This window comes from Phascolarctos cinereus, unplaced genomic scaffold, assembly GCF_003287225.1.
Source record: "Phascolarctos cinereus isolate Bilbo 61053 unplaced genomic scaffold, phaCin_HiC Scaffold_4;HRSCAF=312, whole genome shotgun sequence".
Lineage (NCBI taxonomy): Eukaryota > Metazoa > Chordata > Mammalia > Diprotodontia > Phascolarctidae > Phascolarctos > Phascolarctos cinereus.
The window spans coordinates 144,410,981-144,421,165 of record NW_027555847.1 but is presented as its reverse complement, the minus strand read 5'-3'; positions in this window follow the sequence as shown (position 1 = coordinate 144,421,165).

Genomic DNA, 10,185 nt, shown 5'->3' with positions numbered 1-10,185 from the left:
ATTATGAACAGTATCAATACCTTGCATTTTAAAAAGTACTTTAAAGTTTACAAAGCACTTTACATATATTATCCCATTTGATCCTCACAAAAACCATTGGAGATAGGTGCTATTATAATCTCCATTATATAGATAAGTAAACTGAGATACAGAGAGGGTAAGAGATTTGCCCAGGGTTATGCGGCTAGTAAATTTCTTAGGTAGGATTTGAACCCAAGACTTCCTCATTTCAAGTCTAGAATTCTATTATATCACAATTTCTCTGCTTTTTAACTCTAATTATTTTTACTGCAAAGGAAATTTGACTCAAAAATAACTCCCCTCAAAAATAATCTTCAAAATCAAATCTCATCTGTTGGGCATGGTGGTATATATCTGTAATACCTAATAGTTAGGAAGCTGAAGGTGGTAGATTCCTTGAGTTTAGGATTTCCAAAAGGTAATGTTCCACACTAAAACCAATCAGGGGTCCATGTTAAGTCCAGCACCAATATGATAAGCCTGAAAAAGAAGGGAGCCACCGTACTGCCTAAGGAAGGATGAACTGACCACAGTGGGAAATAGAGCAGGTCAAAGCTTCCAATCTTAAGGGCAGTGGATTCAGGTCCATGAGCCTATGAAAGGCCATTGCTTTTCTAGTACATACAAGATAGGGAGACCCAGTCTCAAAAACCAATCAATCAAATCTCATTCTTGGTCATTTGACTTTTAGGAAACAATAAAAATTAAGTAATATGAAATTCATTGTAGTTGCTTACATGAGTAAATGATATACTTACACTTGAAGATGTTGATTTGACTACTAAAATATATCGTCACTCTCTTGCTAGTTGCCACACCTTTGATTTTAATTAAGCACCTCATTTCCTAGCTCGCTGTATACAATCTTTCTTCTTTTTCATCTATTACTTACAGCTCATCTTTCCCCTGTGGAACTAAAATAGTTTTTAGAATATTGAGTTTAATTCAGTTTAAAAAGTATGTATCTGAGCACCCACTAGACATCTAATATTTTGATAGGTACTGAACTGGGTAAGAAAAAAATAAACAAGAAGACTTTCCCTGCCTAAAAAGAGCTTATAGTCTTGTCTGGTTAAGGAGACAGAGCACTCCAATTAATTTGCTCTCCTAAATAGATGCAGCATTCTTGTTAAGTTAGGGGATAGGCATCTCCATTTTACCTATTCAGCTTAATACAAAGAAGTTAAACGCTTTGCCCAGTGCAGGCCATCAGCAAAGCAGAATAGAAACCCTACTAGCAACCCATCAGGTATCTATCACAGTTTTGTTACAACATGGAATTCAGTTACCCACTCAGAATAATAGCACACCCACCTGGAGAAGATATACACCAGGGAAATGGTAAGGAATCATCCAGATTGTGGCTAAATATCCATTTCCTAATCACATCCTATGTAATGTGCACATCTTTATTTCAATTCAATTCTGCAATCAAAGACAAAAAAAGTTTCTTTCTTCAAAGAACTTATATTCTATGGAAGGAGACAGCATGTACACATATAACTACCTACATATAGAGACAAAATAAATTCAGGGTAATTATGAGATAAGATTTGGCAGTTTGTTGCTGTTGGGTCCTATCTGACTCTTTGTGACCCTATTTGGAGTTTTCTTGGCAAAGATACTAGAGTGGTTTGCCATTTCCTTGTCTAGCTCATTTTAAAGATAAGCAACTGAGGCAAACAGGGTTAAGTGACTGCCCAGGGTCACATAGCTAGTAAGTGTCAGAGGCCAGATTTGAATTCAAGGAGATAAGTCTTCTTGACTCTAGGGCTAGCCCTATATCCACTATACCACCTAGCTGCCTGTGAAATTTGGCAGCTAGAGGGAAACATTCACAACTTTCAACCTAGTTGCTTTTGAGATATGGCCAAGATTATATCTAGGGTCTTTCATGAAGAGCAGAATCCTTCTCTAATGACTCAGGACAAGTAGGAATTCAGAACAAGCAGTCCTACCCTGGACCCAAGCTCTCCTTCCCAGGGAAGGCAGCCCACTACTGCTAGCTGCCCTTCCTTCCCCATCACTCAGGAGCCCCAGGCCACTAGTATTGGCACTGAGGATACCAGTGAATCAGGGCTGAGCCTCCTTCACCACCCGTAGATAGATAAATCTCAGATCCTATCATTTATGCTCCCTACCTTCTCTTGTCTCTCCCCCTAAACCCTGAGACAATCAGGACCCACCACTTCTCCACATCTCCTACCCTGAAACACCACCCCTTCCTTCTTCCTTAGAATACAAGCATTGTCAGTGTTTTGTAAATTTCCTACTCTGGAGCAAAACTCCAGTTCTGCCAACCTAGTTCTAGGATTAAAGCCAAAAAGGGAATGATAAAACAGGTAAAGGGAGAATACAGTGGCATAGAATTCCAGAAAGAATGTGTTCATCTGTGTTAAGGAAGACTGAGAAATGGAAGGAAAAAAACACTGCTGGATTCGGTCACTAGGAGATTGCTAGTGAACCTCCAAAGTTCCATATCAACAGAGCATTGGAGAAAGAAACCAGAAGGCATTGCTTTAAGGAGAAAATGAACCTGATGGGGGTGGGGGGAAGGGAAGGGCAAGTGTTGACCACTTGTTTGGGAGCTTTGTTATGGAATTGTAATGAGAGACTGTCCACTGAGCCCTTAGACACCAATAAGGTTATAGCTGACAGATTAATCTCTTTCACCTAAAACAAAGAACACTTATGAGTGTTCTCTCCATGAAAGAGGCTAGGGACCTTGCTTGCTTCTGGGACAGTCATGATGACATGTAAAGGAAGTGCCCTGGAGAGACTTTGAAGCATGTTTAGACATTCTATAACTTTTTTCTGGTCTGTTGACCATGTAATATAGAAGAGTCCTTTGGATTGGCAGAGTGCGCATTCAAAAAGCAGTATTCTACCTCTCTCTCCTGACCCTCCCCCCAAACACACACCTTGGTTTGGCCTCCTCCCTTCTAGAGATGAGTTATTCCTTCGTGCTAGCATTCTAGCAAGAGAAAATAGACATATAGATATAGAAGCCATAAGAGGAGAGACCTGGGACCCTCCCCACTGAAACTGACCTATTGTCTGCAAATATGGACCTCTGTTCCTTGCCTCAGGGTTTTATTCTTTTGTTTTAGCTGAAAAGTATTAATTTGAAGGCTATGACCTTATGAGTTTCTTGATATCAGGAGAATAAGCCACTGGAAGTTTAGGAGTATGGGAATCAAGGCCATGCCAGGTTTTGAAGTCAAACCAACATCAATGCCAATAATCAATGCTAAACTGGGACCCAGACCAGCAGGGGTTTAGATGAGACTAATCTGCCAGCATCCTGCATCTGAACATGAACTTGATGGGACCAAACCTATGTAAAAATTGTGTTGCATCTGAGCCCATTCTCCCACAGACATTTAAGGGGGGATAGGAGAAAATTTACCCTAGGTGTTCAGGGGTGGGAGAGAGAGAATTGTTCTTCAGTTCTTGATATATCTTCAAAGTAAATATCCCTTTGTAAAACCTAATTGATATTAATCAGTTAAATGAAATTGAGTGCTTGTCATGGGCTAATGGAGGGAAGAACACACCTGGGATGGAAGCTTAAGTTAATGACACTGAAGGAAAGATACCTCAACCATTGAAGAGTACTACTACAACCCTTAAGGGTGAGGGAGAGATATAGTTGTCCTCGCTCCAAGTGGCACAGTGGATAGAGTGCTCAGCCTAGAATGAAGAACTTGAGTTCTACTCCATTCTCAGACACTTAAATAACTGTGTGACCTTGAGCAAGTCACTTAACCTCTGCCTTAGTTTCCTCAGTTGTAAAATGGGGATAATAATAATAATAACACCCATTTCCCAGGGCTCTTGTGAGGACAAAAATGAAATATTTTGGGTTTTTTGGTTTGGTGAAGCAATTGGGATTAAGTGACTTGCCTAGGGTCACAGAGCTAGTGTCAAGAATCTGAGGCCAGATTTGAACTCAGGTCCTCCTGATTCTAGGGCTAGTTCTCTACTGCACCACCTAAGATATTTTTTTATAAAGTTCTTAGCACGGTGCCTGGCAAATAATAGGTACTATTTAAATGCTAGCTATCATTATTATTTTTATTATTATTATTATTATTATTATTATATTATTATTATTATGATTTTGGGTGAGGCTAGAGTGTTCTTGCTACAAAGGAAGGTGAAGAAAGTAACTAGTGGGAGGTTTCTTAATCTCATGTCTACAGACCACTTAGAGGTCTGTAGATAGAGCTGAGGGGTCTGTGAACATGGATAGGAAAAAATACCCCTTTATTTCAATATGATTGACTTCCCTTTTAATCTTATGTATTTTATTTTATGCAGTTAAAAACATTATTCTGGGGCAGCTAGGTGGCACAGTGGATAGAGCACTGGCCCTGAAGTTAGGAGGACCTGAGTTCAAATATGATCTCAGACCAAACACTTGACACTTACTAGCTGTGTGACCCTGGGCAAGTCATTTAACCCCAAGTGCCTAAAAAATATATATATATTCTAAGAAGGGGTCCATAGGCTTTATCAGACTGCCAAAGACACAAAAAGATTAAGAAACTCTGTTACTAGAGGGGAAAATAGGGTTAATGAGATAATAGGGAATGCTCTTGCAAACCAGTTTTAGAGTCAAATTTCCTCATTGTGAAAAAAAACAGTCCCCTTAAACAGTGGTTTTAAGTGTGAGTCAGGAGAGTCTATTGCAGGGTCCATGGGCTGATCTTTCATAGTACTAATGTTTAGATCATCAAGGCTTTGTCTATATATATTTTATTCTGATGTGAATTTATTTTTCTATGCTATGTCAACTCAACAAACATTTATTTTGGTATTGCATTTTTAAACAGGCATCTCCTCATTTGTGTCTAATCAAAAGTGGAGTTCTGTGCAGAAGTCAAAAGAGACTTTTCAGGGATCTCCTCTACAACAGGAATCCCTTCTACAACATCCCCAAAGAGAACCGAGCAGGCTGGGTGGTCCACAGAGTCCATTGTCCTATTTGACATGGCTTGTGAACTCAAAATAAAAATGTAAATCGCTATTCTGTACTTTGCTAAATTCCTAGGAAGAGCCATGGGGCTAGAAGAGAAATCATGTAATCCATTGCCCTACCACCACCTACAAAGCCTACATTGTGAAGATGTTCAAGAAAGAAATTTCCAAATTATTCAGTAAGTCACTCCATGATAGGCTGATGATAGGCTGCCATGGAAACAAAGTCACATTACGTTGAATCAATATCTTGTAGCAGTGCCATCCCATTCCCAATTTTTTTGCTTTCAGAAAAAAAAATGAAGAGGACAGCTGGTAACCATCTTCCTAATAATAATTAATCACTCACAGACTTAAAGATTGATATTGTCTATCCTCAGCCATTTATTTTCTGGGTTAATTACCCTCAGATCTTCCTCATATTCTTTCCCCTTCATCTTTATTATGATCTTTGGCACTATCCTCTGAAAATTTCCAACTGGTCTGTTCCTCAAATTGTGATAAGAGTACACTTTATAATAGAGTAACTTTCTAATAGAGTTGTCTCCAAGTGGAAACAGCTGTTTTGTAAGGCAGTGAATACCTTATCACTGGGAAGTGTTTGATAAGAGGGTAGATGAATCTCAAGGTGTTGAAACTGGACAGGAGTATAGGCAGTTAGGTGATTCAGTAGATATAGGATATAAAATATAATGGGATGTAGAGTCAGGAAGTCCTGACTTCAAATTCTACCTTAGACCTCTCTGAGTTGTTATGAGGATCAAGTGAGACAGCATAGGCAAAAGTGCTTTGCAAATCATAAAGTTTTATGTAAATGCTAGCTAATATTATAATTATTAGATGGTCTCAAAAGTCTCCAAGACTGCATAATTCTAAGAATCTAGTCAGGATGAGAATAATGCTTCCTGCTTACCATTTTTTTTTCATGTACTGATGCATTCATTAGCATTATCTGTGTGTGTGTGTGTGTGTGTGTGTGTGTGTGTGTGTGTATTTAAACAATTCTGCTTTGCCTCTCATACCTTCCTTTGCAACTGCTCTGACTCTTGGGTCTTTGTTCTATATTCAGGTAATTGAATCTGTGGTGCAGGAGGCAGTATTTGAACAAGAGGAAAAGATATATACTGAACGTAAACCAAAAAACAGAAAAGGGAAGTCAGAGCCAGTCAGGAAAGTAGAGGCAAAAAAAAAGCAAGACTATTGAGGAAGAAGAGAATGATAAGAATTCAAGATGAGAGGTTTGCTCCCCTGCATCTCTGTTGACTCAGCTGTTTCAACTGAATGACCAAAATACATATATGTGAGTTATGTGCATTTTTTTCTTAACTAGGACCTGTGCTTGGATGGATATAAAGAACTCAAAATGAGAGAGGAGGAAACCAGGGAGAAAACCCCCTCCATCAGTGCATATCAGCAACTGTTTTACAACTCATTGTCTCAGATTGTTGAAATCATGTCATCTTTAGTCTGCAACCACTATATCTCCCTGCTTCTCTTTTCAGGTATTAAATTTAAAAGTAGCTTCTTAGGTTAAAACTACAGGTTTGTAAATCATGAAGATAGAAATGCCAATGAAACCAAAGAAGAGGAAGACAGCTCAGAACAGTAAAGGGCACTGGCTTTGGAGTCAGATCAAATTCAACCTCTGATGCTTACCAGCTTTGTGACGTTATGCAAGCTGCTCATGTCTCTGGGCCTCAATTTTCTCACCTTTAAAATTGGCCATTTGGATCAGATGGTTTCTAGGGTCCCTTCCATTTGCAAGCCTATGTAGGATGTTGTCTATGAAAAGCAAAGCTCAGGAAATAGCATCCTAGATCTAAAGTCAAAAGAGACCTCAAAAGTCATCTAGCTTAGCTCTCACATTTTACATACGGTGAAACTGAGGCACAAAATATTTAAATGACTTGTCGAAGATCACAAAGATAGTAAATGTCAGAAGGAGAATTTGAACCGTGATCCTCTAACTTTAGAACCTACTATCTCCAACTCATCTGGGCTATTTGCCCAAAAGAATGTTGAAAATGAGAAAAAGAGGGAACAATGAAAAGCTTTTGCTCAGCCTGAGGAGTCAGGCAGAAGAAAGAAAAAAGAAATACCCCCTCCACACAGCTTTACTACTCACTTCCTTAATCAAGCCAAATGTTGAACCCAACCTGAACTGTTGTGAAGGGGGAGGAATATGAAATGTAGGTCATATTTGTTTGCATTCCTCTGCCATTTTAGAGGGGCATTCAGAGCACCCTGCACAGGTTTCCCTGGGAGAACCTAAATTAGCCAATGACATTTTTTAGTTTAAATTGCTCTATTTTCTTCCCTCACGTCTGTCCTTTTTTTATTTGAACAAGGCACTCCCTTTTGTGAAAGACAAAGCAGCTCAGGCAGCCTGGGAGATACAATACCCCAGGGGAGCATCCACTTACGCACAGAGCCTTGAGTAAAAGGTCCAGATTTCAAGTTAGGGCTATTTTGTCTTCGCTGTGTTGACTGGTAAATTCAATGGTAAATATTTATTAATAGGAATGGAGCTCATTAAGAAACCTGGATCAAGGGCCCTCACTAAAGTAAATCACCTTTGGAAAAATCTGCATGGCTGTCATGGAAACAAAGTTGCCTCTTTTTTTCATTGCAGAAAAGATTATTCTGGCCAGGAAATATTGATTCTATATACCATAAAACAAAAGAAAGAGAGAAATAAAGAAAGAGAGAAAAAAAAGAGAATGAGAGAAAGAAAGGAAGGGAGGGGAAAGGAAGGAAGGGGAAAAGATGAGAGTAAAATGAGAGAGTGAGAGAGAGAGAGAGAGAGAGAGAATGTGTTTGTGTCAGGGAAACAGAGAAACTGGGCTAAAGTTGATGCCCTTTTAGTACTGAGTAAAGTGTCAGAAAAAAAATTAATAACGGGTATCAGAAAAAAAATTAATAAAGTTGGTACCCTCCCACTCCCCTCATCTCCAGTCAGAAACCAAGAGCAGGACCTAAGGGAGATAGAATGACTGTGACAGTTATCAGGGAGCTATGACAGAATAAAATGAGTCAGACTCCACTCCTCTTGCAAGGTGGACAGAACAGAAACATTGAATAAGAATGATCTAGAGATAGAAAGCAATGGAATACAATGGAGAAAACCCAGAAATGAGGCTGAAATTGTTGCAATGAATTAAATATACAAATATTTAGCTTATGAGCGCTCACTTAGAAAGGAAATACATAAAAAGTTAAGTTCATTAAGAAATTTGTGCAAAATCAATCTCATTTCTTTCTAGTAGTAACAGTGATTTGTCCAAAGTAGCTGTTTGCTTTTTTGCTGAATGAACAGAGGTATTAGATTGAGAAATAACAGCACATTTTTAAAAGGCAGGCCTGTGATTTCACCATTGAGGGAAGTCCCAGTATGGAATTTCCTCTTGCAATGAAGATTGGCTTCTGGTCTGTGACTTATACTTTTAGAGAATTGCTAGTAACTTGCCCAAGGTCACAAAGCCCTTATGTGTTAGAGATAAGACTTGAACCCAGGTGTCCTGGGCTCTGAGGCCTCTCTATATTCAAATTTATATATTATTTTATACTTTGCAAAGTCCTTTCCTTACAATAACCCTGTAAGTTAGGTTTTGCAAATATTATCATCCCAATTTTCACACAGCTGGTGTTCTGACTCAAAGTCCACTGCTTTTTCTACTCTGGTATCATCTCTTTGCCATATTTTTATTTCTACAAAGCATTTGACAAAGTATCTTAGTCTCTCAGTATTTTCTTGTAGAGAAATGGGAAGATGTGAACTGAATAACAGTATCATTAGGTGGGTCCCTGGCCAAAGTGGCATCATTGGCTTTCTTGCATGTGCAAAGAAATTCTTCTTAGCACTTAAATAGAACTACTGTAACTCAGTCCTGAAGATATTTTAGTTCCTAATGGAAGTATAATTGGAGTAGAGCTGAAAAGACAATTTATGAAGAAGGTGAGGCCTATATCAGCTCCTCCATCCAGACCTTCTAGTCTATGAGAAAGGTGGGTCCTAAACCATAAAATGGCCAGTGGAAATGTGAAAAAAGATCAATTCCATAAATATGAGACCTGGTGATATGTAAGCCTCTATAAAACAGCTAAAGTTCTAGAGATGAGCTAATACCATAATTAAGAACCCAGTATCTGACAGTTAAACTCCCACTAGGTTTCTACTGCTACCTCCACTACTAATAATTCTCTGTGTCTAACTTGTGTATTTTCTTTCTCTTGGGAAAAATTATCAAACAAGAAAGCATATAGCACGCTTTGCAAATTTTTAAGTGCTATGCAAATGTCATTTATTATAACTACCACCATCACAATTGCTGCTGCTGTTACTACTATTACTTACTGTAACTACTGTTACAATAATAGGTAGGCAGAGAACCCTTACCAAAAGCAAGGCAGATGAATCACTTTGAGGCTTTTCAAAAGCATCATCCCTCCAAAGCAATTCCTGACACATACATCTTCACAAAGCAAAAGAAGTTAGGTGCTGATAGAGCCAAGAGATGGCAGAATAAAATTATGGAATGAGACAGTCCATTCTTATGCATGGGCTCAAGTAAAGGAAGAGGTCCTTTCTTTATGGATCACATGAGGATTTCTGATAAAATGAGGCAAGCATCCAAATAAGTTAACACTCCCTAAAAACTGTGGAAGTACCTATACATTACTAGGAGAAGGCCATGTATTTAAACCATCTGGTAATACAATAAATTTTAGAAATGGCCAGACCTCACCATCACTGGAGTTGCTCAAGTCAGTGCTAACACCCTCAGACAATTCAGGACAAATGCTATCTTTGCATGATCTATGGAGAATATTCCTTGGATTCTCTGATGAATGGATGAATGAATGAAAAGGCATTTATTAAGTGTCTACTATATACTGAGCAATGTGCTAGGTGCTGGAGATACAAATACAAAAATGAGACAGTCTTTGCCCTCAAGAAGTTCACATTCTAATGGGGGGAGATGAAAAAATTTGTCAGAAAAGGGAGTTTTGGTCTGGGCAGTAGCAGAGATGATTAGTGGGCCTATAAAGCAGTCAATTGAGGGGCCACGGAATCTAGTATGGGTTTAATTCACATCACCATCCTCTGACACTTAATAACTTGACAATTTCAGGACATGTTCATAGGATCTTAGATTTAGAGCTGTGAGGGACCTCTGAGGT